Genomic DNA, 17,524 nt, shown 5'->3' with positions numbered 1-17,524 from the left:
ATTACGTGCTTTTAAACTTAAAGACGGCGAAGCTTTTTATATTCGTAAATAAAGCGTTTGCTAATAACGCTGACTTTAGCTCTTAAATCGGTTTCGTAGTTATCTTTAATAATAAAGCTCACGTAAGTGAGAACGAGTTTATTCTAACGAGTAACATCCTTTATTAAGTGTTATAGAAGTGTAAGAAAGTGATAAAAGCAGTACTAGCTTTTAAGCTATACGCTATGTCTTTAAGTATCGATATAACTATTGCTATATCGACCACTTTTACTTAAATTATAGCTCAGCTAAAAATCTTTAATTTCTTCGTAATAATATGTATTAACTCTTACTCGCTTTACGAGTGCATAATAAAGTTAAGAACTATTAAGGAAAAGCGCTTTATAATCGATATTATAACTATTCGAGAGTCATACGAGAAGCGAGAGCTCTTTAAAGTACGCTAGATCAAAGGAAAATCTAACCCTGCTAACGCTATGACTAAAATCGAAGCCAATACCTTTTTGCAAGAGCTAGTTTTGACTAATACTTTAAAAGTGCAAGTAGACGGGTAAGTAGAAAGGCCGCTATAAAAAAAAAGAGAGTAAGGTTTAGTAGAGTGATTGTTTTTTTTCTTTGTTTTGATTATCTTCTTTCCTTTTTCGGTCGATATAATAATTAACAAAACATTGCTTGCTAAAAAGAGAATTGCCGGTATCGGTATATCTATATCGATCTTAGCTAGCTAGTAGTAGTAATAGTAGTAGTTAAAGAAGCTTACTCGTGAACCATAGTTCACGAGCCATTTAGCATGCCTCGCTTAGCATGCTAACAGTTAAAGGACTTCTAACTTGACAAGTAAACTTATTAGCTAGCTAGTACACGTGATTCCTTCTAATCACATAAAAAGAGTCAGCTCCTTTGAGCATAAGGGAGCAGACAGAATTCAGATACCTTATCAACCGAGTGTTTTGCAATTGCAAGTACTTTGAGGTTAGGGACGCGCTTAAGAAAAGGAATGGGCCAGTTACGAAGCATACCTTGGATCTCCTTATTGGCTCATAAGTATTCGTATGGCGAGAGAATCAAGAGTGGAAAGGCCTCTTTCAGCTGCTTAACAAGCAAAGGCACACGTGCACAATAGCATATCCGAAGCTTACGGAATTCAAGTCAACTTTAATAAAACCTTACTACTTTAAAGTTGAAAAGCTATTAGAAGAGTTGCAAGTACTTAAAGTAAAGGTAAAAGAAGATTAAAGTAAAAGCGAAAAAGAACTAAAACTACGAAATTCGCTTAAACCTTAATATCCGCTTAATCTATCGAAGTCGCTTAATTTAAGAAGCTCGCTAAGATTAGCAAACAGCTCTTTTAACCTTCAACTTATTAATCCTTAAAGATCAATAATACTAATAATCTAGATACCTTATTAAAAGTACGATCTTAATATCCCGACCGTGCTCGACGAAGAAGAAAGCGATTCTTACGTTTTATTTATTAAGGACTTTAAAGTGTTGGTTACCGATAAGGAACGCCGAAACCGTAAGCTTTTAATTAAGCTACGAGCCGAAAGAATCATCAAGAGCTTTAAAGCACTATTTCAAGAGTTTAAAGTAAAGGAATTAGTTAAATTGATAGCTTAAAGCATCTTTTAAGTGATTTCGAGCACCGACTTACGCGTTAAAAGCGCTAAGATCTTCGGATCTAAGTTTGTTAATAAGATCAAAAGCAAAAGAACACTTACGCTATACGAGAAGTCTCGTATAATAGTCTAAGCTTTTTAAGACAAAGGCAAGACGAAAGTACTTATCGAGTTACTTACGGTATAGCGAGCGAGTTAAAAACTTTATTATACTTTAGCTCTTTCGCTGATAAAAGACTATAAGTGTCAGGTTTATAGCAAAGATATCACTTAAGCTTATACTCAATCAAGCACGAAGCTCATTCGAATAATCGTCGTGCGATCACTTAAAGAGATCACTTATCGATTCTCTTTCGGCACTTTGTTTTTTATAACTAGCCTTTTGTATAAGATCCTCGAAGCAAAGACGCACTAGTATAAGCGTTTTTCAAAGCATTTTACAAACAACTTTAGTATAAAGCAATCGAGCTTTAACTTTTGCTTTTTTGTATTAACTAATAAGGATCAGTTAAGAATAGCTGCTTTGCAGACGAACGATGTTCTTATAATTGTTAATCGAGCTATAAAAGCAAAGGAAAAGAAAGAGCTAGTCAAATCCAAGCTAAAGAGCAAAGAAATAAAGATCTTTACACACGCCGAACCGATGATTTTTAATAGATGCAAGCTATCTTTAAATAAAGACGAGTTCGGAGTGTCAATTAGTTAAAAAAGGTAAGGTAAGAGGCTTGTAGTAATCAAGCTCGATTTAGCCACACGAGCTAAAGAGTACTTAAAGCAACGTGCTCGAAGAGCGTATTTAGCTATCATTTGCTATTTAAAAGCATCTTGCGCTCTATCGATAGCTGCTTAGCATTAAGAACCGAAGGACGAAGATTACAAAGCTTTTAATAAAGTGATTTAATAGCTAATCGATTATTTAACTCGAAAGATCTACTACGTGCTTTTAGACTTAAGGACGGCGAAGCTCTTTGTGTTCGTAGATAGAGCGTTTGTTAATAACGCTGACCTTAGCTCTTAAATCGGTTTCGTAGCTATCTTTAATAATAAAGCTTACGTAAATGAGAACGAGTTCACTTTAACGAGTAATATCTTTTATTAAGTGTTATAGAAGTGCAAAAGGGTGATAAAAGCAGTACTAGCCTTTGAGCTATACGCTATATCTTTAAGTATCGATATAGCTATTGCTATGTCGACCACCTTTGCTTAAATCATAGCTTAGCTAAGAATCTTTAATTTCTTCGTAATAGTATGCACTAACTCTTATTCGCTTTACGAGTACATAGTAAAGCTAAGAACTATTAAGGAAAAGCGCCTTATGATCGATATTATAGCTATTCGGGAGTCATACGAGAAGCGAGAGCTTTTTAAGATACGCTAGATCGAAGGAAAATCTAACCTTGCTGACGCTATGACCAAAATCGAAGCTAATACCTCTTTGCAAGAGCTAGTTTTGACTAATACTTTAAAAGTGCAAGTAAACGGGTAGGTAGAAAAGCCGTTATAAGAAAAAAGAAAGTGAGGTTTGATAGAGTGATTGTTTTTTTTCTTTATTTTGATCATCTTTTTTCTTTTTTCGGTCGATATAGTAGTTAGCAAAGCACTGCTTGCTAAAGAAAGAGTTGCTAGTGTCGGTATATCTATATCGACCTTAGCTAGCTAGTAGTAGTAATAGTAGTAGTTAAAGAAGCTTACTCGTGAACCATAGTTCACGGGCCACTTAGCATGCTTCGCTTAGCATGCCAACAGTCAAAGGACCCCCAACTTGACAAGTAAACCTATTAGCTAGCTAGTGCACGTAATTCCTTTTAATCACATAAAAGGAGTCAGCTCCCCTAAGCATAAAGGAGCAGACAGAATTCAGATACCTTATCAACCGAGTGTTTTGCAATTGCAAGTACTTTGACGACCTTACGAAGTTACGAATATATTCCCAATCGCTTGGAAGCAATCCAACAGCTACCTTCTTTAAAAGCATGTCCGCATAGCACTTACTTAAAGGATTTAGTCGATGCTAGGTCAACACTTACGTCGGACTTCTTACGAACGTCGTGTACGATTTCGAAATCAATTTTAATTCGGCAACGTTCCGAGGCTACTTCAAAGGTATTAGCAGCACTTTAAAGCAGATGCTTATAGAAGCCTATCATAGCGTCGGGCTAGTAGAACGCTACTACGTTTTTGTGCGACGCGCTTTTAAGATCGTTACAAAAGAGCTTTTAAAAGCTTTAAAGGAGGATCGGCTTTAAATGGCTATCAAAGCTATCAACGATACGGCGAGACTTAATGGCCTGGTCCTTACGCTTCTCGTTTTTAGAACTTTATTAAGGCTGACGGAACAAGATCGACTTGCCGCGTTTACTTAAGAGCGTGGTGCTGCTATTAATAAAGCTATGAAAGAAGTACGAAAATGCTACGCTGCGAAGCAAGTTAAGGACGCGCTTAAGAAAAGGAATGGATTAATTACGGAGCATACCTTAGACCTCTCTATTGGTTTACGAGTACTCGTGTAGCGGGAAAATCAAAGGTAGAAAGGCCTTTTTCAGCTGCTTAGCAAGCAGGGGCATACGTGCATAATAGCATGTCCGAGGCTTACGGAATTCAAGTCAACCTTAGTAAAACCTTATTACTTTAAAGTTGAAAAGCTGCTAAAAGAGTTGCAGGTACTTGAAGTAAAAGTAGAAGAAGAGGTGGAAGAAGATCAAAGCGAAGGCGAAAAAGAGCTGGAACTACGAAATTCGCTTAAACCTCAACATTCGCTTAATCTACCGAGGTCGCTTAATCTAAGAAGCTCGCTAAGATTAGCAAACAGCCTTCTTCAACTTGTCAATTCTTAAAGATCAACAATACTAATAGTTTAGATACTTTATTAAAAGTACGATCTTAATATCTCGACCGTGCTCGACGAAGAAGAGAGCGATTTTTACGTTCTATTTACTAAGGACTCCGAAGTGTTAATTACCGACAAAGAACGCCGAGACCATAAGCTCTTAGCTAAGCTACGAGCCGAAGGAATCATTAAGAGCTTTAGAGCATTATTTCAAGAGTTTAAAGCAAAAGAATTAACTAGATTAATAGTTTAAAGCATCTTTTAAGTGATCTCGAGCACCGACTTACGCGCTAAAAGCGCTAAGATCTTCGGATCTAAGTTTATTGATAAGATTAAAAGCAAAAGAACACTTACGCTATACGAGAAGTCTTATATAATAGTCTAAGCTTTTTAAGATAAAAACAAGACAAAGGTACTTACCGAGTCTTTTACGGTATAACGAACGGGCTAAAAACTTTATTATGCTTTAGCTCTTTCGTTAATAAAAGATTACGAGTATCAAGTCTGTAGCAAAGATATCACTTAAGCTTACACTTAGTTAAGCACGAAGCTTATACAAATAATCGTCGTACGACTACTTAAAGAGATTACTTATCGATTCTTTTTCGGCACTTTGTTCTTTATAACTGGCTTTTTATACGAGATCCTTAAAGCAAAGACGCACTAGTATAAGCGTTTTTCCGAGCACTTTATAAATAACTTCAGCATAAAGCAATCGAACTTTAACTCTTGCTTCTTTGTATTAATTAATAAGGATTAGCTAAGAATAGCTGCTTTACAAACGGACGATGTTCTTATAATTATCAATCGAGCTATAAAGGTAAAAGAAAAGAAAGAATTAGTTAAATCTAAATTAAAGAGCAAAGAAATAAAGACTTTTACATACGCCGAACCGATGATTTTCAATAAATGCAAGCTATCTTTAAATAAAAACGGGTTCGGACTATTAGTTAAGTAAAAAAAGCAAAGTGAAAAGCTTGCAGTAATCAAGCTCGATTCAGTTACACGAGCTAAAGAGTACTTAGAACAACGTGCTCGAGAGGCGTATTTAACTATTATTTGCTACTTAAAAGCATCTTATACTTTATCGAGATTCGATAGCTGCTTAGCATCAAGAACCGAAAGACGAGGACTACAAGGCCTTTAATAAAGTGATTTAATAGCTGATCGATCACTTAACTCGAAGGATCTATTACGTACTTTTAGACTTAAAAATAGCGAAGCTTTTTGTGTTCGTAAACAAAGCGTTTGCTAACAACGCTGACCTTAGCTCTTAGATCGGTTTCGTAGCTATTTTTAGCAATAAAGCTCACGTAAGTGAAAACGAGTTCACTTTAACGGGTAACATCTTTTATTAAGTGTTATAAAAGTGCAAAAGGGTGATAAAAGCAATATTAGCTTTTAAGCTATACGCTATATCTTTAAGTATCGATATAGTTATTATTATATCGACCACCTTTGCTTAAATCACAGCTTAATTAAAAGTACCTAATTTCCTCGTGGTTGTATGCATTGACTCTTATTCGCTTTACGAGTGCATAATAAAGCTAAGGACTACTAAAGAGAAGCGCTTAATGATCGATATTATAGCTATTCGAGAGTCATACGAAAAGCGAGAGCTCTTTAAGGTACGCTAAATCGAAGGAAAATCTAACCTTGCTAACGCTATGACTAAAGTCGAGGCTAATACCTCTTTGCAAAAGCTAGTTTTGACCAATACCTTAAAGGTGCAAGTAGACGGGTGGGTAGAAAGGCCGCTGTAAAAGAAGAAAGGATAAGATTGTTTTTCTTTTGTTTGATTACCTTCCTTTTTCGGTCGATATAGTAGTTGGCAAGGCATTGCTTGCTAAAGAGAGAGTTGCCGGTGTCGGTATATCTATATCGACCTTAGCTAGCTAGTAGTAGTAATAGTAGTAGTTGAGGAAGCTTACTCGTGAATCATGGTTCACGGGCCACTTGGCATGCTTCGCTTAGCATGTCAGCAGTCAAGGGACCCTTAACTTGACAAGTAAACTTATTAGCTAGCTAGTGCACGTGATTCCTTTTAATCGTATAAAAGGAATCAGCTCCCTTGAGCCTTAGGGAGCAGACAGAATTCAGATACTTTATCAACCGAGTGTTTTGCAATTGCAAGTACTTTGACGACCGTTACGACCTTACGAATATATATTCCTAATCGCTTGGAAGCAATCCAACAAATAGGTTTACTTGTCAAGTTAAGGGTCCCTTGACTGCTGACATGCTAAGCGAAGCATGCCAAGTGACTCGTAAACTATGGTTCACGGGTGAGCTTTCCCCAACTACTACTATTAGCTAGCTAAAGTCGATATGGAGATACCGACAGGTTTACTAAAGCTCTCGATAAGCCTAAGTTTAACGAATTTGTTAAACAATTGCAACTTTCTTAATTATTGTCACCAACGGTGACCCAAGATAAATTCTAGTAGTTGTGGTGGTGATGAGTCATTTAGTAGTTGTAGTAGTGATGAGTCATTTAATAGTTGTGATGGTGATGAGTCATCTAATCGTCGTGATAATAATAAGTTATCTAGTAGTTATAATAGTGATAAGTCATTTAATTACGTAAGATTATTTTATATTAATTTAGCAAGATTTTTAAGCAATACTAAGAGAAATGTCGGCAGATAATTTTAGATTTCGAAAAAGGTCGGCTCGAATTAAATATGTCTTATAGCTAAGCTTAATTCAACTACCGCTATCGATTCTGCTATATTAATGCTTTATACTAATACTTATTTTACGTTCGTTACTTATAATTATTCTTGCAACTACTTTTATTGTTATAATTATCATTGCTATAACTATCGTTGCAATAACACTTGACTTGTATTATAAAGACTCGAATCTGCTTTTAAGCTTAGTATGTATTTAAAAATATCTATTAACTTATTACGTCTTTTTAAAATGAAGATCAAAGTAAAGTTTTCGCTACTTATAACACTTGCAGATTAAAGACTAAGTCGTAGAAGTCTACGATTAAAGTAAAGCATAATTTGCTTTCGTCTAGCGATAATCAGCTAGTAAAAAGACTTCGAGGTCGACTTCGCTGTGCCGTTACGCGCTTCTTTTCGAAAGCTATTACTTTTACTTCGATATTCTCCGTCGAAACCTAGCTATTTATATTTTAACTTACTTATTCTACGCAAATATGTTTAGTTCGCATCTTCTCTTTTGTTACGGCTTTCTTTATTACGAAGATCTGATCGTTTTAATATCTTTTTATCACTTTCGTTATAACGTTATATAAGACGGTTTTTATAAAGTGCTAGTAGTAATAAAGATACTCTTAAATATGATAAAAGTATACGCGGGCAAGCGGCTTCAAGTAGCATAAATAAATGCTTTTAATCAAGTTACTAAAGTTATTAAGGTTATTAGAGTTGCTAAGGTTATTAAGGTTACTAAAGATATTAAAGTTATTAAAATTACTAAGGTTTTTATTTTATAGTCTAACGCTTTTAAGATTCCGGTTTCGATGAAAATACTTTTGATAGAAACACTTTTAAATATAATAAAGGTATGCGTAAGTAAGCTGCTTTAAATAGCATAGGTAAGTGCTTTTAGTCAAGTTACTAAAGTTACTAAAGTTACTAGAGTTATTAAAGTTACTAAAGTCTTTATTTTACGGTCTAACGCTTTTAAAATTCCGGTTTCGATGAAAATACTTTTGATAGAAACACTTTTAAATATAATAAAGGTATGCGTAAGTAAGCTGCTTTAAATAGCATAGGTAAGTGCTTTTAGTCAAGTTACTAAAGTTACTAAAGTTACTAGAGTTATTAAAGTTACTAAAGTCTTTATTTTACGGTCTAACGCTTTTAAAATTCCGGTTTCGATGAAAATACTTTTAATAGAAACACTTTTAAATACAATAAAGGTATGCGTAGGCAAGCTGCTTTAGATAGCATAAGTAAGTGCTTTTAGTCAAGTTACCAGAGTTATTAAGGTTATTAATCTGCTAAAGCTCACTTCTTATAAATCGACGTATTAGATTTGCTACAGAGTTTAAAGCATTCTAAAGAAGCTTTATTAATTAACGTGTTAGTAGTTTTATTAATAAGACTTTATAAAAGGTTGATTACAATAACATGCGATCAAGGCTCGTTATCTTAATTCTATATACTTTCTTACTACTTAATATACTTAATACGAGTAACACATTATTCTTTTAAAAGGTTTCTAGTTTTTTACTACCGTTTTATTAACTAGAATAAAATAACGATAAAGAAAAGGGCTATAAAAAACCGGGTTTCGCATTTTTATTACTTGTTCGAATAAAAAAAAGGCGTCTTCGTTATTCTCTTGGTTAAAGGAAAGCTAGACAACTCTTATTAAAAGAATCGCCGCCGACTTGTAAGCGACTTAAGAATCAAGTATTAAGTTCTTTTTTACTTCGATCGTTTAATATCTTAAAAGCTTTTTTTAGCTACCAGGGCAAAGGACCAAGTTCTTTGTAGTGTCACCAACGAGCTAATTATTCGATTTATAAAAATCTTTATATATTTAAGTAAATTATAAAATAAATAATAATAGAAACTGAATAAATTTAAAAGTAATTGGCGCAAGAAATAATTTATCTAATTATTTATTATAAAAAAGAAACCTCTTTAAATACTTCTTTTTATAAGGGATACCTTAGACCTTTTGACGAATTACTTATATATTAATAATTTAATATAAGACGAGGACCCCCTTAAACCCTCCTTTTTACTAAGAAAACCTCAGACCCTTTTGCGAATTACTTATATTTAATAATTTATTATAAGGGGGGGACCCCTTTAAACCCCCCTTTTTACTAAGGAAACCTTAGACTCTTTTGCAAATTGCTTATATTCAATAATTTAATATAAGGGGGAGACCCCCTTAAACCCCCCCTTTTTACTAAGGAAACCTCAGCCCCTTTTGACGAATTACCTATACTTAATAATTTAATATAAGGGGGGGACCCCCTTAAACCGCCCTTTTTATTGAGGAAACCTCAGACCCATTTGCAAATTACTTATATTTAATAATTTAATATAAGGGAGGGACCCCCTTAAACCCCCCTTTTTATTAAGGAAGTCCCAGACCCTTTTGCAAATTACTTATATTTAATAATTTTATATAAAGGAGGGACCCTCTTAAACCCCCCTTTCTACTAAGAAATCCTATACCCTTTTGCGAATTAATTATATTTAATAATTTATTATAAAAGGGGAATCCGTTTAAACCCCCTTTTCTAAAGAAACTCTAGACCACTTTACGAATTGCTTATATTTGATAATTTTATACAAGGGGGGGACCCTCTTAAACCCTCTTTTTTACTAAGAGATCCCATACCTTTTTGCGAATTACTTATATTTAATAATTTAATATAAAGGGGAGACCCTCTTAAACCCCCTTTTTTAATAAAGAAATCTTAGACTCTTTTGCGAATCACTCATATTTAAGGCAGCAGCGTGCGTTACGTAAGGCAGCGACGTGCGTTACGTATGGCAGCCTTACGTAGGTTACGTAAGGCAGCCTTACGTAAGTTACGTGTGGCAGCCTTACGTAGGTTACGTGTGGCAGCCTTACGTAGGTTACGTATAGCAGCCTTACGTAGGTTACGTATGGCAGCCTTACGTAGGTTACGTGTGGCAGCCTTACGTAGGTTACGTGTGGCAGCCTTACGTAGGTTAGGTGAGGCAGCCTTACGTAGGTTAGGTGAGGCAGCCTTACGTAGGTTACGTGTGGCAGCCTTACGTAGGTTACGTGTGGCAGCCTTACGTAAGCTACGTATAGCATCTTAGCTGCAGTGCTTTACGTATTACGTAAGGCAGTGCCAGCGACGTGCGTTACGTATGGCAGCCTTACGTAGGTTACGTATAGCAGCCTTACGTAAGTTACGTGTGGCAGCCTTACGTAAGCTATATGTAGCAGCTTAGCTGCAGTGCTTTACGTATTACGTAAGGCAGTGCCAGCGACGTGCGTTACGTGTGGCAGCCTTACGTAAGCTACATGTAGCAGCTTAGCTGCAGTGCTTTACGTATTACGTAAGGCAGTGCCAGCGACGTGCGTTACGTAAGGCAGCGACGTGCGTTACGTGTGGCAGCCTTACGTAGGTTACGTGTGGCAGCCTTACGTAGGTTACGTGTGGCAGCCTTACGTAGGTTACGTATAGCAGCCTTACGTAGGTTACGTGTGGCAGCCTTACGTAGGTTACGTGTGGCAGCCTTACGTAGGTTACGTGTGGCAGCTTTACCTAGATTACGTGTGGCAGCTTTACGTACGGCAGAATTGATGGCGGTGGCTGAATTAAGCTTGGCTGTGTTTCATATTTAATTCGGGCCGACCCCTTCCGAAAAAAGTTCAATAGATTGACATGGAATAAAAGTCTTGGCACGCTCAGAAATCCTGTCAGATCGGTATAGAATAGTCTCACGTGATTGGATGACTAACCACCATAACCCTTGGATTACTCATTACCACCACAACTACTGGAATTTATCTTAGGTCACCGTTGGTGACAATCAAATGTTCTCTTTTGATTTCGGATCCGAATTAAAAGTTATCGGCTTTTTTTTGCTTAACTTAAAGCAAAACCGCGAGACTCGAGAGAGTCGTAAGATTAAAGCTAACGCCGAAAAAGACTTTCAAATATAACGTAAAGAAGCTTGTAAAGCTGTAAAAGATGCTGCTTAAGCCGAAAAAGAACGCCGCCGCAACTTTTAATTCTAAGGGTTTATCTCTTTCTCGAACTTATTATAATCGTATGCTACTTTAACCGAGTATAAATCGGCGGTAAGTAAAAAAGAATAATAAATAATTTAAGATTTTCACTCGATTATAAAAGCTATTTAAATAGACTTTTGCTTTCGTTATAACGAAAGATAATTCGAAATACGACTTAAAAAAGTCTGCGGCGATATCATTTATTACGAGTGTGATCGCTATGATAGATCTATTAAAGAGCCGGATCTTTTTAAATAGCTTTATCTTATAATAACTAATAATAATATAGATTTAAGTAAAATACTAAATTACTTGCCGAAGCTTTCGGCATTAAAAGAAGCGTTAATCTTACCGTTATATATTAATATATCGCTTTAGCGCTATTGCGGCTACTAATATAAGTACTCGAGCTACGTAATAACTTTTGCTTTTAATAACGCTAAGTTCTTTGAAAATCTTCTTTTGCTTTTTAAAAAGGTCAACGTAATTATTCTTAAGCTTAAGAGTTCTAATAAAGATCTTCGGATTAATAAGCAGTTTAAGAAAGAATACTGAGTTCGGCGCTTGCGATCTATATTTAGTTTACTTTCTTAAAAGCAAATAATCTTAAGTATATTAATATTAATATAGATTAAGACTTAGTAGATTCTTTGCTCGTAAATAAAAATATAAAAAGACGGGTCATAACTATTAAAAACGAAACACTTGAATAGCTTTTATTAAAAACAGCGGCTTTAAGTATAGAGTCATCGGCACAAAAACGCCGCCGCTTGCGCCGAAAAGCTCGCGGTAATCTTAAAAAAGATTCGAACGAAGATAAAGCTCTTGCAGCCGATAAAGATACTTTACTTAATATAAAAGATCACTTAAATGCTAACGATAACTTACTTAATAATCAAGAACGTTTTTTTTTAAAAATTTTAATTCTCGATTTGAATTTAAATACTACGGAATTTAATCAGCTCTTTGCTTAAGTTAATAAACTCGTATCGAAGCAATATGTTTTTGCTTTTGCTTTAAGCTAGCGATCTACGCTAATCTTTAAGCTAAAACTTAATTAAAAGCTCTTTAGTTTAGCTTTTCTTATACTCTTCTTTACCGGCGCAAGCGATTTTTATACTTAACGATTTCGAAAGGTTAATATAAAAGATTATGCTAAACACTTGATAAAGTATTGCGATAAGCGTTTTGCGACTTACTTTCGTTTCCGGTTTTACTTTTTCAATATTCTAATACGCTTTAAAGTCGCAAAAGTATCTTCTTACTTTATTAAGTTTCGAAAAGATATTAAAGACTTAAGTATTGATAGTTTGCGAGATCAATTAAAAGAGCAGCTAGCCCTTTTTAATCAGATCGTACGCTATAAGCAAGCTATTAATAGCACTCGTCCTTTTTAAAAGAAGCAAGGCTATTAATTAAAAGCGCTAGCCAAGTCTTAGCTAAATGCTATAACAGCCTTTCTTACTTAGAGTGTTGCGGATATATAATAAGAAGACTTTTAGCGTTATCTTTTTTAATATAATAAATATAAGGCCGTTAATTAAGCTAAGCGAGCTAAGATAGTTTAAGAAAATGTTTAAGAGAATTCGGCTATCATTGCTTATTATATCTACATCCGCTAACAAGCTTTTTTACAAGATATCTTAAGTTATTATTTGCCGTATACTGATTTTTAAGCGCGATAAGAATAGCAAGATCGTAGCTCGAGCTATATTTACGATATATTTTAATTAAAGAATAGACCGAACGATGCGAGCGAGCTTAGATTTAATATGAACTTTAAGAAAAACGATTACTTTTGTATTTTAAACTTCGTTAGCTTTTAAAAAGATTATATTACCGCTTATAACTTTAATGCGACTCGTTTACTCGATCTATAAAACCCGATCTCTTTACTTTTTAATATAATTAAGAATACGGTCGATTAACTTATTGCGTTAATTAATCGGATGCAAATCTACCGCGTTTGCTCGATTAAATACTATTTGCGCAAAAACAAAAATATAAGAGTCCTTTTTTGCAGATTTTATTATAAGCGTTTTATGCAGCTTATAATTGATTATAATCGGAAGATCAATCTTCGTAAGTATTAGTTTGCCGCTTAACGCAATTATCTTTTACAAAACCTTTTTTCATTTGTTTTTATATTAAACTAGTTAGCTAACACGGATATACAGCTTGTATCTAGCTTTAAAGGTCTCTTAAAGTACGCTTTTAAATATTGCTTTAAGCATAAAAAAGAATCCGATTCTTATAAAGATATTATTAATATAGTTTTAAAACACATTAACGCTAAAGCTTTAGCTCTTTAACTAGTTTTTAAGATGCTTAATAAGCTGTTAAGAAAAAGGGATTATAGCGCTCAAAAGGTTTGTTACTTGCTCTTTAAGATCAATTTAATTAAACCCACTCGAAACTTTATTAATTTAGATTGCCGACTAAATAAAGAAAAGAAGTACTAAGTGGAATTGAATAAGTATAAATTAAAACTTAAACTCTTTAACTTTCAGCGGTACCGACAACGCTCCGAACGAGTTAAAGAAGTTATTCTTTTAGATTTCTTTAAAGTCTACGATATATATACTTGCAAAAAGAAGCACTTTTTACGAAAAAGCAAGCTTTAGATTATCAATTACTTCTTTTAATACTTAAATATTAAGATTTATAATAATTATAAGTATAACGCGCGCATTTACTTAATGCTGCATTATCTTTATTAAAAAGAAGACGATTTACTTATTAATATTACCGAAAAAGAGCATCCGATATTTGCTTTAACTTATAGCGCTTGCAAGCGCTTTTATCGAGATCTTTATAGCGATTCTTTATATATGCTTAATTACTACGATCTTCTTTTTATAGTTAACGAAAAAGATAAAGCTAGTTTAAACGATAAATACGATATAGAAAGCCTTAAGCTTCGAGACAGTAATGATATTAACGCAAAAGAAGAATAGAACTTACGGAATCTTCGAAATCTTAATATTGTTTTTATAAACGAAAACGATATATCGAATCGCTTCGAAGATCTTGCTTATAATTAAGATTTATATAGTAGCAAATACAATATCTTATTTATTTATGTTCGAAATTAAAGAGCTGCTGCAAGAGTATTTAACATGCGAGTTAGCGCTATTCGAAGTTATAACCTTAAAAGGCTTTCCGATAAGCAAAAAAGGTTTTACTATTCTATAATAGACTATTATACTATAGTATTATTAAACCAACCTTTTTTACAGCTGCTAATTCATTTCGACAGCAAAGCTAGCACGAGCAAAACTTACTTTATTTTAACTACTTACGTTCGGCTTTAAGATATAGCGGATAAAGCTAACAAGCTAAATCTAGTTATCCGAGCAGCGCTTACAAGTGTTGCTACCTTTAGCATCGCAAAAACTATATTATATTCTTTATTAGCGCTATTAGTTAAACATTATGCTATAAACAATTTTCTTATTACTTTCTAGACCTTTTAAGCGAAATTCAAGGACTGCAAGTATTTAATTATTAATAAGAAGTTAATAATTAATTTAAAAGATTTCGCTCGAATTCAACGGCGCTATGCTTAGATTTTCTTTGAATCTTAAGAGCTATTTAAAGGTTTAAGTATTTACTTTTGTAATGATTTTTATTAGTTACCGCTAATTAAAAAGAAGTTTTTATTTATAACTTATAACTTTTCGCTAGAACAAAAAATCGATTAGTCTTTTTATCGATTATTTAATAAAACTATTCGATTTAAAGTTATTATACGTTAAAAAAGCGAGTCTTTAAAAGCTACCAATTTCCGCAAAGCACTTTTAAAACTCCGAGAAGATAACTTTTCGGTAAATAGCTAAGAACTTTTTATTTCTCGAGCTAAAATGAATATCCGGCCGGCTAATAGAGATTCTTTTAAAGATGCTTTTCGTATTTACTTTACGAACGCGGAAGTTAAAGAATACAACTACGAGCAATTAAAAAAGCTAAACGCGCTTATCTTAAGACTTAAATCAGAAAATACAAACAGCGCAAAAGCTTATAACGCTGATTAAAAAGAAGCTAAAAACTTAAAGCAAAGCATTAATATATGTATTAAAGCTAAAGTGATATTAAATCAAAATCTTTAAACAGAAATAAAAATAATTAATAAGTCTATAAAAATAATTAAAGATATCTTTTAAAAAGCAAAAGCCAAACTACGTAAAGAACTGCTATAAAGCATTATAATAGAGATCGAAGATTATACTAGTCTTACTTTTAAAAAAACTAAATAATTTTTAATATTTACCGTCGATCGAGACTTTTTTTACAACAATAAGCTTTGCAATCGTCGGCAGCTTCTTCTTCGCGTAGCTTACGCAATCACAGTATATAAAAGTCAAAGAATTTCTTTGATTAAAGCAGTGATTAGCCAAGCTAAAGCTGAATTTGCTTATAAGCTATATTATATATCAGCTTTTAAAGTGAAGACTTTAACGGAGGTTATGTTTAAGAATATGTTTGATTTTTGTCGCTTTAAAAAGAAGTCTATTAGTACTAGTATTAATCGAGATACAGATTATGTGTATCGGAGGCAGCTTGCACAGCGGTTATAAAACGTATAAATATATATATTTATGTATTATACAAAAGTTACAAAAGTTATAAAAGTTACAAAAGTTATAAAAGTTACAAAAGTTATAAAAGTTATAAAAGTTACAAAAGTTACAAGAGTTACAGAAGTTACAAGAACCAATAAGAAGCTTTTATTCTTCGCTTAATTTAAACAAAAGCTTATTGCCACGTGCATTTAATCTTAGTAAAATACCTTCTTTGCATTTAAACACTTTACTTTTACGATATATTAAAATCAAACAACACATAGCAATCAATTATTCATCGCTTTTCTTATTGCTATTATAAATACAAAGCAAAAGAAAAAGAGTACTACTAATTATATTGAAAAAAAGGAGCTTGAAAAAAGGGAGCTTAAAAAGGGAGCTTAAGGAAGAGGAGATTAAAGAGAAGGGCATTAAGGAAGAAGGGGACATTGAGGAGAAAGGCGACATTAAAAAGGAGGGCGACATTAAGGAAGAAGGCGATATTGATAAGGAGAGCGACATTAAGGAAGAGGGCGACATTAAGAAAAAGAAGGATATTAAAGAGGAGGCTACTATATCACTACTAAAAACTCTTTTATTAAAAGACTTTTACTACGCAACTTTACAACGCGCTCTTATAGCATTATTATTTAGCTTGCTACGCTATCGATATAAGTTACTCGATCTTTTCGATAATGACGACGAGATAATCCGCATTATAAGTGAGATCAACCTTAAAGGACTCATCGATACTTAAAGCAGCTAATAGACTAATGATAATACTTAAAGCAATGATAAGACACAAGATGATGCTCAAAGCAAACAAAAGAACGAAGTAAGCAAAAAAAAAGGCTAAGATATTATACTTACGGATCTTTTTAAGTTCATATATACTGTGACGACACGCCAGGTCTCCTGGACGCACCTCACATGCGCCAAGCTACTTCCCTCCTTTTTTCCTTCGTATTCTTCGTATTCTCTTATTCCCCGCTTTTGACTTATGAACTATGGTTCACGAGTCCTTGGCGCTCTTACCTTCGTGTATATAGACCTCAGCTACCTTCGACTTTTACACTCGGTAGTTGTTGATTCTAAGTTATTACTTTAAGATTCTCTTGAGCTTTTATGTGAACCTCGCGCTCTCGTGAGTTCTTTTAAGTAATCGCTTAAGGTCGTCACATTATTAATAATTACCTTACTCCGCCGAGAACGGCTTTAATAATATTCTTCCTTTTCAGAATTCTTTAGTGGTTGGACGTTAAAAAACATTTAGACGATTCTAACGGTCACGAAAAGGCTTATTCTAAGTACAACTTGAAGGATAGCACTTACATAACACAGCAACCTTCGCTCCGCGGGTAAAATCTTCCGCACACCTCTTAAAGCTGCTCTAGCAGCTCCTTCCTCTTTTACGGCCTAACTAGCAGTTCCTTCTACTTAAGAAGAAGCTACTAGTGAGCAAGACGATAAAGATGATCCTTCGGCCTTTACTAACCCCGAGGAAGCTTTGGCCTAACACTAAGCTCTCTTTTAGTTTTAACGAGAAGCCGCTGAGCTCAAGAAGCTCTTCGCAGACATGAAAACCCGCAACGAAGAGCTCGATAAAAGCGCTAGCGAATAAAAAACCTTCGCCGAAAGGGCTGAAAAAGAAGCTCGTCGAGCTCGAAAGGAACTAGACCAGCTTTAAGCGGTTCTGCTAATTACGGAACGCTCGTCAAAGCCTCTTTAAGTTTCCTTCGAAGATAATTCTAAAGGCAAGGAGCTATACAAGCCCTCGGTCTCTTAAGCCACTTTCTTTACTT

Source organism: Drepanopeziza brunnea (genome assembly GCF_022702325.1).
Source record: "Drepanopeziza brunnea f. sp. 'multigermtubi' strain 214-2 chromosome Unknown ctg8, whole genome shotgun sequence".
Lineage (NCBI taxonomy): Eukaryota > Fungi > Ascomycota > Leotiomycetes > Helotiales > Drepanopezizaceae > Drepanopeziza > Drepanopeziza brunnea.
Note: the sequence above shows the minus strand (reverse complement) of the source record.